We start from the raw sequence: 14,864 nt of genomic DNA on the forward strand, positions 1-14,864 counted from the left end.
GTACGAGTTTGTGTTTGTAGAGGCTTTGTATGATTGACCTCCGATCACAGTCCCGCAACGTTAAACTGTAGCGAATAAACAAATAATTGAACGTTAATTGTGGTTATCTCCTCCGTGAAGATTCTTTCCTTTGTAATTAAGCTTCAAATTCCTCCTTCAATAGAACTTTAATTCAACTTGTCAATTTCGTTCAAAACTTATCATTGCTTGTTGACCGGTAAGGGACTAGACAACTATATGGGTTCATTTCACTATAATCACATTAGGGTAAAGCTTTTTGACTCAAAGGAATGAAACACAACCCAACAATCTTAAAACCCAAGAATTCAACTGCAATAGAACAAAAAGTAAACTATTCAAGGTGCAAACCAAAAACCAATTCATTCCTTCGTGCCTGCGAGGCCTTCAGTATATATATACATATATATAAAATACAAAAGGAAATATCTTCTAACAGAACAAAGGTGTGTTGTTAATAGTAGCACCTCTAAAATCGACAATTGGGCTTGCCTCCAAAAGCCTCCAAGGCACAACTAAATTTGTCTTAACATAAGACATATAATTAATAGGAAAACAATTAATTTGTAGAGATGCCCCCTCCAAAGGCCATGTAGACACAACATAATGTAAGATATTTAGAAAATTTGTTTATAGAACAAAATATAGAGTGATACTCTACATCCCATTACTAAAAAAATTACACGTGTAATTAAATTCCCATCAAACAAAATTCTATGAAATAAACTCAACAATATTTATAATTGTTTACATCAAAATTAAATTATACGAATATTATTAGTTTCCGAGGTCCCCTTCTCTTGCGATGGACTAAACCTCGGTGAGGGCCCATTACTTAGTGGAGGGGCGATGCCCACTTGTGGGTGGTATGGCAGGTAGAATATCGAATATTCGAGGTACTAGGTTTAGTCTTCATCAAACCAGCCGTATTATTCGAATATAAATTGTGGGTTCTGCATAAATACATTTAATATTCGGGTATCACCCTTCATGGGTCACTTTCTCTTTCTCAGTGCGCTCTCCATTTACTGTTTCTGCGCTGCAATTTCATCATCCTAGAGATCAACGGAATCCGGTTCAGCCGGATTGTTAGGAGCGCAGTTTTGGGATAATCTGCGTACGCACAAACTAATTAAAAATTGCTCGGAGGAGGAATTGGTTGGAGGGTCAAAAGTGGTCTGAATTTGGGTAAAAAAATTTCAAAAAATCTTGTAGATGCAGTGTTTGAATAGCGTTTTTGATAGTGGAAATGGATTCAGCACCATCAAAAATGTCTAAGATACCTAAAATATTAAAGTTTAACAATTATAACTTGGATTTAAAAAAATCCTCACCAAATTTTCTTTAAATATAACCAGAATTCCATAACTCCATAACTTTCCTGGCAATTCCTCCGGCTCCTTTAAAATTTGGAAGGGCCAAAATGATTAAAACACAAGATTGTGGAAATAAAATGAGAAATATTATATTAATATACTTCTCAGGCAGTTACCGAAATTTGGAAGGGCCAAAATGATTAAAACACAAGATTGTGGAAATAAAATGAGAAATATTATATTAATATACTTCTCAGGCAGTTACCGACTGAATGTACAAACTTCTGACAAGTAGCTCTCACAAATTAAAAAAATTGAAAAAAAACGTAGTGAGCCGTAAAATCGTTTGATTTGTTTATTCCCTTAATTTGCACGGGCGAAGATTTTTTTGGTTTGGTCACTCATTTTTCTACGTATAGTTTTTCGAGGAAGGTACGGCAACAGTGAATCTAATTTTTTCTATTTAACCTTGCAGGCTTCCTCCTTTTGGTATGAATCAGCGGTTGGAAAATCAGGCCCATGGTGATGTGAATTGTTTCTCCACTGCGGGTTTTGGATACAAGAGTGGATATGGCGAACCGGCCTAGATGGGTTAATGCAATTGTCAGCCTTGTGCTGCCTCTATTGGCATGACTTTCTTTCAGCCCTCAATGTCACCTGGGCGTTGTGGGGGGTTGATGATCATTACCAGAGAAGTTAGGGCATGCATGCCTTAAGTTTTGTAGTAATGGTCATCAAGCTCTTACAATGGTCAGGTGACATTGCAGACTTAAAGAATGGCACGCTGATGAGCAACGTGAGGTTGATAATTGGAACCCCTCTACGCCTGTTCTCCACATCTTTAATGGCGAAGACTGTGAGCTGTTCATCTGCAGTTGGACAACGATCCAGCTCTTTTCGAGGTTTGCATACATTATATTAGATGTTTTTTCGAGTACAGAAATAAAATTATTCTAATTTGGGGAAATTTGATTTGCTCTTTTGAAAACCCATGGTTATTTGTAATTTCGTAGGTATAGGGTGTTATTTCTTGTGCATGGAATGAGAATGGTAAACTTGTTTTAACAAAATGTTTTGAAACTAAGAGAGATTTTCTTTTGTATAAAAGAGAAGTGCAATTTTTCCTATTTTCGATTTGCATATTTAAGATTGTTAAATTTAAAATGAACCACTAAAAAAGAGGTAAAATACATCATTGTTTTTAAAATGACAATCAGATTTTATATTTAAAATAACTATAAAGAAAATAAGTAAAAGAAAACATGGTCATTAAAATATATATTCTCATTTTATTTTTTTCAAAATAATTATTATTTTTAAGATATATATTCTCAAAAATTTTGAGAATTAATTTTTTTGCATTGGAATTTTTATCATATAAATTTAAATTCGGTAACTATGCGATAAACAACATCATCCTCCTCCTCACTGATTCTGACTCTTTGTTCTGATTCCAATTTAGTTAAATTATTACTGATTACTCAACATTTTCACTGCAGATTCATCAAGAGGGCAGTTATTAACGTCATAGTCGGTGCCAAGTATATGAAACCGAAATCGAAATTAGAGGATCAAGAATATTATTTACTTACGCAGATTCCAGTCCAGAAAACCAAAATACTTTGGTACTACAAGTATAGATCCATAGAAACATAGCGCTTGTTAGATTGTATTCAGAATCTATGTGGTTGGAGTTTGTTTTACTATGAGAAACTGTGTTGAAATCTCAACTCAGAAGATAATTTCGATTGCTGGGTTTCACTGGTTTGCTCGAGTGCTGTATACTTTTTCTGAACATTACGTTTTTTTTGGAGCCAAAATAAGAAAAGAGAGTCTGGGGATTCACTTTTCCAAAAGTGCTGCTGCTTCAGTTTTTTCCATGGCATTCTCTTCACAGTGATTCATAGTTCATATCTTCCAAAACACAGGAAACACAAAGACCCACATGGATGAAAAAATCAATTTTTCATAATTTATTTTGCTTCCACGACATAAATAAATGTCAAACAAAAAAGGAAACTTTTTAATACACGTTTAGGTTAATTAAAGTTGAGTATTAAATAAAAAAGCAAAGGCCCTCTCCAAATGTATTAGTTTGTTAATTAAAGTTGATTTTTAAATATTAAAATTAAAGGTCCTTTGCAAATATATTAATTTTTTTATTTCAAAATTAGCGAAGGCATTATTTTGGTTTTGATGTTTAAAGCGAATCTTTCATAGATGAGTGTAATGTGATATTCAATCAATTCACTTTTAAAAAGTTTGTTTATAAATTATTGCTTTTAAAATTATTTGAATTTTTAATTTCATTGTTAATTTAATACTTTATAACATTGCTCTAATTAATTCAATTATTTCTTTGAGTTAATGTTATTTAGATTTATTTAAATAAGTTAAAATTATTAGATCAGATAAAGTAGGTAAGTTCTATTATCATTATTAATATTAATGCATACAAAACTATATTATTAATGTGATTTAAAATTAAATTTATTCTAATTGTTTATGAAATAAGTTATGTATATATTTTTTTAAAATAGAAAAATCCTATATATTCTTATATTATGCTCTAATCACTTTGGAAAATACTATACTTATACCAGTGCATAAAACATATAAATATATAATATAGGTAGTAATGATTTTTGCATAGGTTCAGTTTGAACCTCTTTGCAAGGAGTTTTCCTTTGTTTGTTGTGTGTGTTCATCTACATCTTCTATTCACATCTATGTGTTCTTGTATTTCTCTCCTTTTGGCTACTACATGCTATCTTCTTTTTCTCATGTCATATTTTCTCTGCAATTGTTGACCCTCTCCTTTTCCTCACAAGACAACCCCTCTCTATCTTGATCAACCAGAAGGGGACGAGTATGGGTGATGTCCTCCACCCAAACCACCTACTCCATTGGGCAATGTCCTCCACCCAAGCCACCTACTCCAAAACATCAATGCCTATTAGTGCAAGCAACATTGTGGTCAGGGAGTTGTTAAGAGGATCAAATGAGGTTGATATGGGCCTGCTCACGGTACCACAAGCAATTCAAGCAACCCAAGCAACCCCTGTGAGCACTGGATCTGTCTCCCTCTCTTCAAAAAACCATCAATTCATTTTCACATAAATTTAAAAATGTCCCAAAATTTTAGACACACATATTTACAATTACAAAGTGCAACAAAAAGCGATATTACATAAATGGTTGAACTATGTAAAATATATGCATATGTGATATAAAGGTAAAATAGTTAAAAAAATAAAAATAAAAAAGAGAAAAAACTTACACTCCATGACACCTTGCTTGAGAAGAGTAAAATCCAAAGGGATCAATGCTAAATGTAAAACACATTAACTAAGTGAACCTAAAGAATCACTTACCACCTATAGGTCAACCCCTATTTGTGCTACTACAACTAAGGGAACTGAGACAAGTGACAAGAAGCACTCCCCAAGAAAAGAGCACTAGTAGCCATGACTCCCACAACCAGAAAACCAAAGACTACTTAGAATGTAACACATAAAATACCAAACTAAACCTACATTGTGAGTAAGCAAAGGTCAACATTGGATTGAGAAAATGGATAAGAGGTCCAACCTTCTCAACCCATCATATTATTTAGTGAATGTGCTAGAGTGAGGTTATCAAAGTATTTGGAACTGGAGTTAACATTGTACTGAAAAAGTTTCTTTCTTTCACAAATCCATTAGGATAATAACTTCCAAATTCCTTGCAATCATCACCCTTAGTGTTTGCATGCTATGAAGGAGTATAGGATATTTCATTTGTACCCTTGGATTTCAAATGGAGAGTGGGGAAATGATTGTCATGATAAGGCATGGATCAAATCCCTACAACCCCATTTCGAGGATACCTATGTACTATAAAACTGTATTATCCTCTTTATTACCATAACAAACCCATTTATAAATAACAACTTTCCAAACATATATATTAACTAATTCATTGATAATCTATTAAACTTGAGCATATAATATATAAATGATTATCTACAAATTATTTAATCTATAATTCTAAATTAGAAATAAAATAAATGGGAAAAATTATCTTAGAATTGTATAGAGTTAGCGTCATAAAAATATGTAAAACCTAACTCCAAATGTTTAAGATTCAAATGGCCAATTTTTATCAACCAACCTTGTAATTTGTTGCCAAGAAGTCACTTCCAATCATGATAAGTGAACCCAAGAAATACTTAATGGGTCCCAATTTTGAAACAAGTAGAGCATACTAGTAATTAATTATAAGATTTTGTTTTCACTAGTATAATACATGGAGGTTATTTCTGGAGAAATATAGGTAGGTGAAAAAGTTATGTGTTAAGCCTCACCAGTATAATACATGGAGGTTATTTCTGGAGAAATACAGGTAGGTGAAAAAGTTATGTGTTAAGCCAACTTGGATTGGCTGTGTTAAGGTTAAAAATGGAAATTTTTGGGTTTATGGTTTTGGTGGTTTGTGATTTAGTGTTTGAGGATTGAAAATTTTAAAAAAGACAATGTGTGAGGATTGAAACTTTTAAAAAGGACAAGGATAATCCATTGTAATGGTTTGGAGGTGAGCTACCAAGTGATTGATATCACTTGGTTGGTTTGGACAAATTAGATCAAGAGAATAAAATATATTTTTTTGTTGATTTTTTCTTAATTAATTTTTTTTAAGATAAACTATTTATGCAAAATTTACGTGTATATTTATTGTTGCTAATTAATTATTTTTCTAACAATATTTGCTTATTCCTAACCATGTGAGTCTCATTTTGCTCACATTATTTCCTATCATAAATTTGTAAAAACAAAAAATTATAGATTATATAATTTCATGTTATTTAAGCATTTATCAAATGCTAAGTTGAGTAAAATGATTTCAATAGAGTGGAATTATAAGAAAATTTACGATTTTTACCAAAGCCATTAGCCTAGGGTTTTTTGGGTTTTTTAAACACACGACCTGAGCTACGATTTTATTTATTAAATGAAAATGAAAATGAAATAGAAAAATAGAACACTCAGTTTATATATATATATATATATATCATCTCTTAGTGAAATGTCATCTCTTTGTTTGGATTTGGTTCTATAGAATTCAAATGGGTCTACTTTATTACTAGCTTTAAGGGTTGATATAAATCCATGATTTGAACTATTTTCATAGAAAAATTGGGTAAAACAAATAAGGATGATTCAAAAGTGAGAGCTTAATAAATTTATGAAATTAGACTCATGTAGCTTCTATACCTCAAATGAGTTATATTTCTCTTGCATTCAAACCTTGTGAAAGAAAAATGAATGGATGTTGTAGAAGGATGCTTTATAGGTATTCCAAATCAAGAGAACTCAAAGCTATATAGGAGGAATCTATTCCACCTAGAGAAATCCTTAGACAAGAAGTAATATAAAAAAGGACTCAAAAGACACAACTAAACTAACTATATTTTATCTTAGTATATGCAATATTGGATAAGAAGTAACATAAACAAAGACTCAAAAATGCAGCTGAACTAACCATATTTTACCTTAGTACATACAATCTTGCACCAAACTTATTTGGTTATGAAAGAGAAGTTTGACTCTTGCTTTTCCATTGATTAATTTGTGTTTCCTAAGACATGCCAAATTATTTATGGTTCTATTTGTTTGGGCATGTGACATGGACATGGTCATCCATTTCATCACAAGGAAATAGGGGAGGAAAAATTAATTTAGTATCGAAAAGCTTCATACAGAGGGTGGAACACTCAAACAAGGCAAACCAACAATAGAATTGTAGGATGTGGCATGATACAATTTCATACATAGATAAAGGGTGAAAGCCAACAATGTAAAATGAAAAATTTCAATAATATAACCCAACTCATCCTCTCAAGGCCCAACCTCCAATGTAACCTTTTTGAGATAAGGATATCAAAATTCCTCTTCTTTCAACCACCTTAAACTTATTTTTTGAGATTACGATCATATTTTTGTGATTAATAACTTTCCAATGATATCAACTTCATCCAATTTTGAGTTGTAGATATACAAATATGGACCTTTGCAGATCATATCTCTTAGAGCCATCTTAACATCTATACCATTAACACATGGTGGTCCTTTTCTCCCATGTCACCATTGTACAATGCTACATCAACTAACATGTGGAAGCCCCTATTATTTTTTGAAGTATAGTAGATGTAAATACTTTATTTTTGAACTCATGATAATTACTTCCAGTGATGTTTATATTGTTTAGCACAAAAGAGAGATCATTAAGTAATTATACTTCAGAAATTCAACCAAACAGACAACATAGAAATAATGATCAAAGTGCAAAAGAAGACAAGAAGATTTTATTCTCAGAAAACCCATAAGGGGAAAAACCAAACCAACCGTTTCCTTAGAGAACCAATGCAACAAGAGATACATCAAAAGTCAAAGCTATGGACAAACTAACTAGTAAGAGAATCCACCAAGTGACCATGTTAGGACTCTTCAAATTGATTGTAATCTCATAGATAACATAGAGATTAAGCTCCCTTTTTCACATAGAGGAAGTATTGGGAATATGGCCCAATAACACAAAGATAAAACACAAATGATCTTCCCTTTTCCATAAAGAAGTACCTCAGATATCTTGGTCCTATACACAGAATATAGCCTTAGGTATCATAGCCCTAAAGACAAAAAAAAATAGCCTCAAGGATCTCAACCCTAGGCACAGAGAAGACCTCAATAATAACGACCCTTAAACATAGAGAAGAATACCACATATTTTATATTTATGCCATTGAATTAATGCCTTAGACTTGTGTACCAAATCACAAATTGTTCATACTGTTCCATAGAAGATAAACCTCAGAAAATTTGAACAAGATTCGACCTTCCTTTATTGCTAGAGTGAGCAAGTATTCTTCTTTAGATATTCATCCTTATGCTCCTTGTAACCTTTGCTTGAACAAAGATAATATGTGAGTGATCGAGGTAAATTTGGAGGAGAGCGAACATGCCTATTTATAGTAATCATCTCAAGGGAATGAGTGTGTCTCATGGATAGGCCTACTTGACACAAGGATGATTGACTTTGTCACTTGTGGTGGCAAATACAACAATTTGAATTTCAATTTTCCCACTCTTGAAGAGCATATAAATAAAAAATTTCTTTTGAATGTAAAAACAAATAAATTATTCCTTTTTCTCGCAAGCATGAAGAACATGCTTCATATAGATTTTCTTTTTACAAATATAATTTGCATTTCATATTTCACAAGTACAAAATAACATTATGAAGACCGGCCATAGCTACAAAATTCAACACTCCACCTTTGCTAGGGAGGTATTCATAATGACTATCTAGAAGTTCTTTGTATACATGATCTCTCTAAGGAAAGGTTCAATTAATTGATAGCATCATCATCTAGGTCAACACCCTAGGGAAAACCATGTCCCAAATCCAAAGGGTCTTCATTCATGATACTGAAGAGGCACCCATTCCATGAGTGTCTTGGTCTTAGGGACCATTCTTTCTAGAATGTTCTTCCCTCATGTTATCACATCAATGCTCCCTCTCACTAATGTAGGGATTAAGGATTGAACAAGATTAAGATAAGCATCATCATCAATACATAAATCACAAGAATCAACATAATCATGGTTCACCATCAAACAATTATAAACATAGTCTAGGTGAAACACCCATCAATGATAAACAAGTACACTCTAGAAAGAGATTCAAGCATGATGATGGGAGGCTCTTGCTCACTCTAGAAAGAGATTCGAGTGACCTCTAGGACTATTATCCAACCAAGGTCTAACCAACACAGGGAGAATATCCTCTATCGAACCATTCTTCATACCAAGGTCAAAATGATACAAGGAGAATTTATTCTCTAATCAAGGTCAAACTGATACATGCAGAATGTCAATCCATCGAGCCATTCTTCAAATAAGGTTTATGTACTTAGCATAGGGATAAAATCGCTAATAAGGGCATAGTACATGACACAAGAATAATTTTTGTCCATGATGCTATCTAATTTGTTAAGCCATTCTCTAGCCAAGGTCATAATGACACAGGGAGAACTTCTCTAACCAAGGTCAAGATGAAAAATGAAGAGTACCGTACCATTCTCCAACCAAGGTCATGAAGACAAATGGAGAATTTCCATGAATTCTTATCATCTCTCCCTCTCAATGAGAGAGGTAATCTCTACAAGTCCAAGCTTGTCTCGAAGGTACATATAATTCCCTATAGAAAGAGGCATCGTAATAATATCAACTATTTTCTTATCAGTGGAGATGTACTAGAGATTCATATCTCCTTTCAGTACCATGTCTCAAATGAAGTGATATGTGTTGTGACCTGTCATCATGGTCACCACCAACACCTGAAAAATAATCCAGCAAGTAGCCACAAAGGTCATATAGCTTTTACAATCTAGCTACAATAAAATTGGCCTCTACCATACAATGTGCAATAGGTGCTTGCTTCATGCTTATCCAAGAAAATTATAACGAACCCCAAATGGAAGCAACAAATTCTTTCCATCTTTATCACTCTTTTCCCAAACTAATTTTGTATCTATACTTCTCAAAACATTCATGACCAACTGTACCATGTTGGTAACACATGTTGAGAAACACATCTTAGATCGATTATAAAATGTTTTGTTTCCTTCACTAGATCAAAAATTCTTTCTGGATACCTAAATTGGATCCTCCCTCTCATACTGAGATATCTACTCCTTCTCATGACAGGGACAAATGTCTAGGCATAATTCTCTCCCTCTCACTAGGAGAACCTTTCGTTACTATACCTTGTAGATATCATGATCAAAGCATACTTCAAGCTTCTCCCTCCAAGTTTAGATCATCTCGTACTATATCTCTCAACAAAAGTCATGAATCTAGGAAAGTCCTCTGGCTTTGCTTCATTCTTCCACTTCTTCCCACTACTATCAAAGATTTTTCAACTTCTACTATGTATGTGCAATCCTCACATGAGGCCATGAAAGAATAATTACAATCAAGCAAAGAAAAAGAGACTAAATAATAGTGAAATAATATAATAATTAAACAAGAGGGATATCAACCACTTATCCTTTTAAAGAAAAAATATCAGCTTCCTCTTGATCTAATTCTTCTTGCAAATGTCTCCATTCCTTCCTTTCACAAGGTAGGGTTACATCTTTCAACGGAAATATTGAACTAGGTCTAACTCTAGGGTTTATCCATAAACCCAAGAGAATTCTTATCAATAAATTTAAATTTCAAGGGCTTATTAAAGAATACTAAGAAGGATTGTTGGGTAGTTTAATTGGTAGTTAAATAACTTCATTAATTGTCAACCCAACATTCATGTCCTTGTGAAGTGCATATGCACAATATATGCTAGGAGTTATATTTTTTATGAAAGTAGTGCATCTATTAAAGGAAATTATGGAACAAAACTAAATCAAGATCAACTCATCTCAACTCTACGTGCATGTTCTTTATATCAAACTTGAAAAGGACAAACTGTTCTTTAAAAAACAATATCCAATGACAATAATTGAATTGAATTGAAATGGCTATTCTAATTGCATCAAATTGAAATAACTATTCTACTTGCATTATATGGAAATGGCTATTCTACTTGCATCAAATGGAAATGACTATTCTATTTGCATTAAATTGAAAGGCTACTCTACTTGCTCAAATGAAATCTTGTTCTACTACAACAAATTGAAACACTATTTTATCAAATAGAATTAAAATTGATTCTAAAACCAAATTATTTGAAATCAAATGAACTAAAGAGCACAAATAAAACTTCAAATTAGGATAGATTACTAATGTGAACAATGGAGATCTGAATCAATCTAACCATCTAAATATGAGACTAAGTGGAAAATCTTAATGAAAAGAAATAGCAATTAAAATGTTTTTGGTTTTCTTCAATTTTAAAGAGCGCTCTATCCTATGCAACAAAATCAACAGTGAGCAAGTGAACAAAGATGTGAACTGCAAATCCAACTGTAACTAATTGAAACGACTACAAAAACAAAACATACAAGGTTTGATATTTTAATGAATATGAAATTCAATATTAAATATTGCAGCCATTAAAATTTAATGGTTGGTAAATATGGATAAACATCAATTCATCATAAATATCAAAATAAGTATCCCACCATAAATCTCAAGTTACTAAAATTAAGAAAATCATAAGAATTAACTAAATTATAACTTTACTATTATTATTATTATTAAGTTATATATATATATATATATATATATATATATATATATATAGATATATATATATATATATATATATATTTAAAAAATCATGTAACAAGATTCTTAACCATTTATATTCACTCACACTTTATCATGAAAATTCTTAATTTGTAAATAGACTTTATTACAATACCATGGTTTATCAATATCACATACCAAAAAATTCATACCTCATTTCATTTGACATGTGTTTTTATAACATTGTTATAAAAGGGCTTTCTACGTCATATATTGAGGAGGTGTTTAGAAGGAGGTGTGTTAAAGTATATGTGAGCGTGTGTTTTTTAATAATATTTTTTTTTTAAAGGAATGGCATGAATAAGTGTGAAGATAAGAATTTCTTAAAAAAAAAAAATTATTAAAAAAACAAGGTGTATATGTTTTAAAGAGGGTTTGGAGATTTATTTTAAAAGGCTTGAAATAAGGTTTTTTTTTTTTTCACAAGGATATTTTTTTTTAAACAAAATATTAGTGGAAAGGGAATTTAGGGCTTTGCAAAAGTCCCTCCATCTAGAAAAATATATTTTGGTTTTTTTTGGGTGAAGATTTTTCCTTACCGATGGCGCATATTAAAATCATATTTTTTTCGGGGGCGATATGGAAGATAGCCTCATGAAATTAGGAAAGCAGCTATAAGACAAAAGTCATGGGTCACAAGGCGCAATTGGAGAAGACTAATAAAAGGGATAAAGAAGAGGCAAAGATTGGTGCCATGTTTAGAAAGGTTCATGCCACAACCGAGGGACTAAGAAGTCTAGCAGAAGAAAAAGAAGAAATCAAGGGTGATTGGTGTAGCATGGATTTGCTACCACCTCATATGTTATGCCCTAACTTTGAGTTGCATTCAAAAAGAAATGGATGAAACAATTATGTGCAAGGTATCAAAAACTACAACTTCAAAGGAAGAATGGAAGATCTTAAAAGAAGAATTTTGTGCAAGGGGGAGTGACATGCAACAACAAGTTATGTCACAAGCAAAGAAGTCAACCACAGATCTGAGGGTAGATAAGCAAGACTCTGAGAGAAAAACAAAGCTTGGAGAATCCCACTCAAAAGTGGATGATGGTTGTCAAGACAATAAAATTGAAACCCATTATGCAAGTATGCATATGGATGAAGAAGATGCAACAAAGATTGCAGAGAGAGAATCAGAAGCCTTTGTGTGAAACAGAGCAAGAGCATGTAAATGCTCAAGGACTCCACTATAAGGTAGATGGTGTAGATGATAGTGAATTCCATTGTGACGAAACACATGTGGATGATGACTACAAATTGAGATGTGCATTGGTAAATCCAGGCGCAGCTGATAAATTTGGTGAAGTTGAACTTTTTAATGAGCACATGCATGCTTAGATAACCCACCATAGGGTGGATAAACATTATGTTGATGATATGTGTGGTTTCTTTTTTGAAACAAGGATTGATTGTGGCAATATAGTAAGTACCATGTTTGTTGAAGCATTGAAGGTTGACGCTGCCCTTGTAGTAGCAAGTTATGAAATATTTGGAACTTCTCATGAAGTAGTGTGTGAACAAGCAACAACTGTGTTTGTCATAGATAAAGTTACCAATAGAGTAGCAAGTGGTTTGGTGGAACCAACAATTGGAATTGTTGATGTTAAATTTGATGAAGATATAACTGGTGATGTGTGGTTGCGCATGACGCAATCGAAAGAATGCATTGATATGTTGTTATTTGGTGAGAGAAGCACACTTGTGTCTGGAAGACAAATATATGACAACATATTTGCAACAAAAAAGGTTTGTAAAGGAGTGGAAGATAATGCGGAGAAGGAAGAGGTAGATAAGGAAGCTCTCACTCAAGAGCATAATAAAGGTGTTTTTAACATGTTTTCGAATATGCAGGTGTTCAAAATAGCATGGGAGCAGAAGTTGAAAGTAAAGTTGTTAATAAATTTGATGCAGATTTGAAGCTCATTAAAGAATGGATTCAGAATCAAATTGAACAAATTGATGTGAGTTTTAAAGCAGTAGCTAGAATAAAAGAATTGAATGAAATGGTGAATGATGATCTCGCGTGTGTAGATCACAAGCAAAAAAACAACAATACTTGATGATGAAAGTGAAACAAATCATATGGATGTTTCTAAAGATAAATATGAATGCAATGAAATACTTTTTCAGCAATGGATTTAAGAAGAGATAAGATTTTGCTATCAAGAAATGTGGCAGGAAGAAAGACATAAATATGAAGCACAAGAAGCAAAGCAAAGAAGACAGTTTGAAGATGTAATGTTGTGGTGAAAGTTCATGGTTGAACGAATATTTGAAGACAAAGGTGTAGAAGAAAAGATCATATTGTTTTTCAGCACAAGTTCAAGAAAAGTCAAAGAAAAATTGCAACAACAAGAAGTAACGAAATATGGAGACTTCAACATGAAAGCGCAACTAAGAATGAATCAGTTTCGAGGATATAGAATATGGAAGCAAAGAAAAAGAAAATGCAAAGTTGTAAAAGTTGAGTCATTGTAAGCCTAGCTGAGACATAGACTAATAGGCATGTTTGAGTGATAATTGAGTCAATTTCTATTTTAAGCCTAACAAACATAGTTGAGTCATGTTGATTCATGTTTGAGTTATGTTGAGTCATACGATCGTAATTAAGGGGGAGTGTTAGAAATTGTAATTACACCTGCATGCCAGAGTTGGCTAAATTTAGGAGAGTCGGATAACTGAGTCAAGTCAAGTGAGTTGTCGAGTGAGGTAGGGAAAAGTCAAATTTAGAGTTGTGTGCATGTTGAGTTATTTTGCGCGAGTAGCTAGTCCAAAAAGCATAAATACCACTCACTGGGTTCATTGTGAGAATCAAGTTTGTGTGATCAATAGAGAAGAGAAGCAACTCCTATTGTTTGTGTGTGTCAATTTTTGTGTTTCTCCTCTCTGCTTTTCCAACATTTTAATTAATGGATTTAATTAACAGGGCAAAAAAAACATAACTACTTTGAAAATATATTTCAACCTTTAATTTGTGTATACTATTAAGAATGTTCTAAATTATTATGTAGAAGTTAAATCCTCACGTCCACTTAATAATGATTGATAATTAACTTAAAATCATAAAAACCCTATTCCAAATAAACATCTTTATTAGCATATTTAATATTAAATAAAATTTTAAATGCATTTTATCTTATTAAATGTATTTTTAAATATATAAATAAATGTTTAGTTTAACTAATAAATGAAATGACCCTTCTCTAAGCATTTTTTCTTGTCAATTTTGTTCAAAATCTGGTAT

General features: G+C 32.4%; 1 long non-coding RNA gene across 1 annotated transcript; it reads left to right on the forward strand.

The window, feature by feature from the left end:
* The first annotated feature begins 1,846 nt into the window (after window positions 1-1,846).
* On the forward strand, window positions 1,847-3,169 carry LOC149180007 (uncharacterized). Its single transcript, XR_016257424.1, has 2 exons — window positions 1,847-2,236; window positions 2,834-3,169. It is a non-coding gene; the product is annotated as an uncharacterized LOC149180007 (long non-coding RNA).
* Window positions 3,170-14,864: the final 11,695 nt, after the last annotated feature.

The sequence above is a fragment of the Pinus tabuliformis genome, chromosome 3_2, assembly GCF_031772625.1.
Source record: "Pinus tabuliformis cultivar Carrire ecotype Pingquan chromosome 3_2, CPIR1, whole genome shotgun sequence".
In the NCBI taxonomy this organism is placed as follows: Eukaryota; Viridiplantae; Streptophyta; class Pinopsida; order Pinales; family Pinaceae; genus Pinus; species Pinus tabuliformis.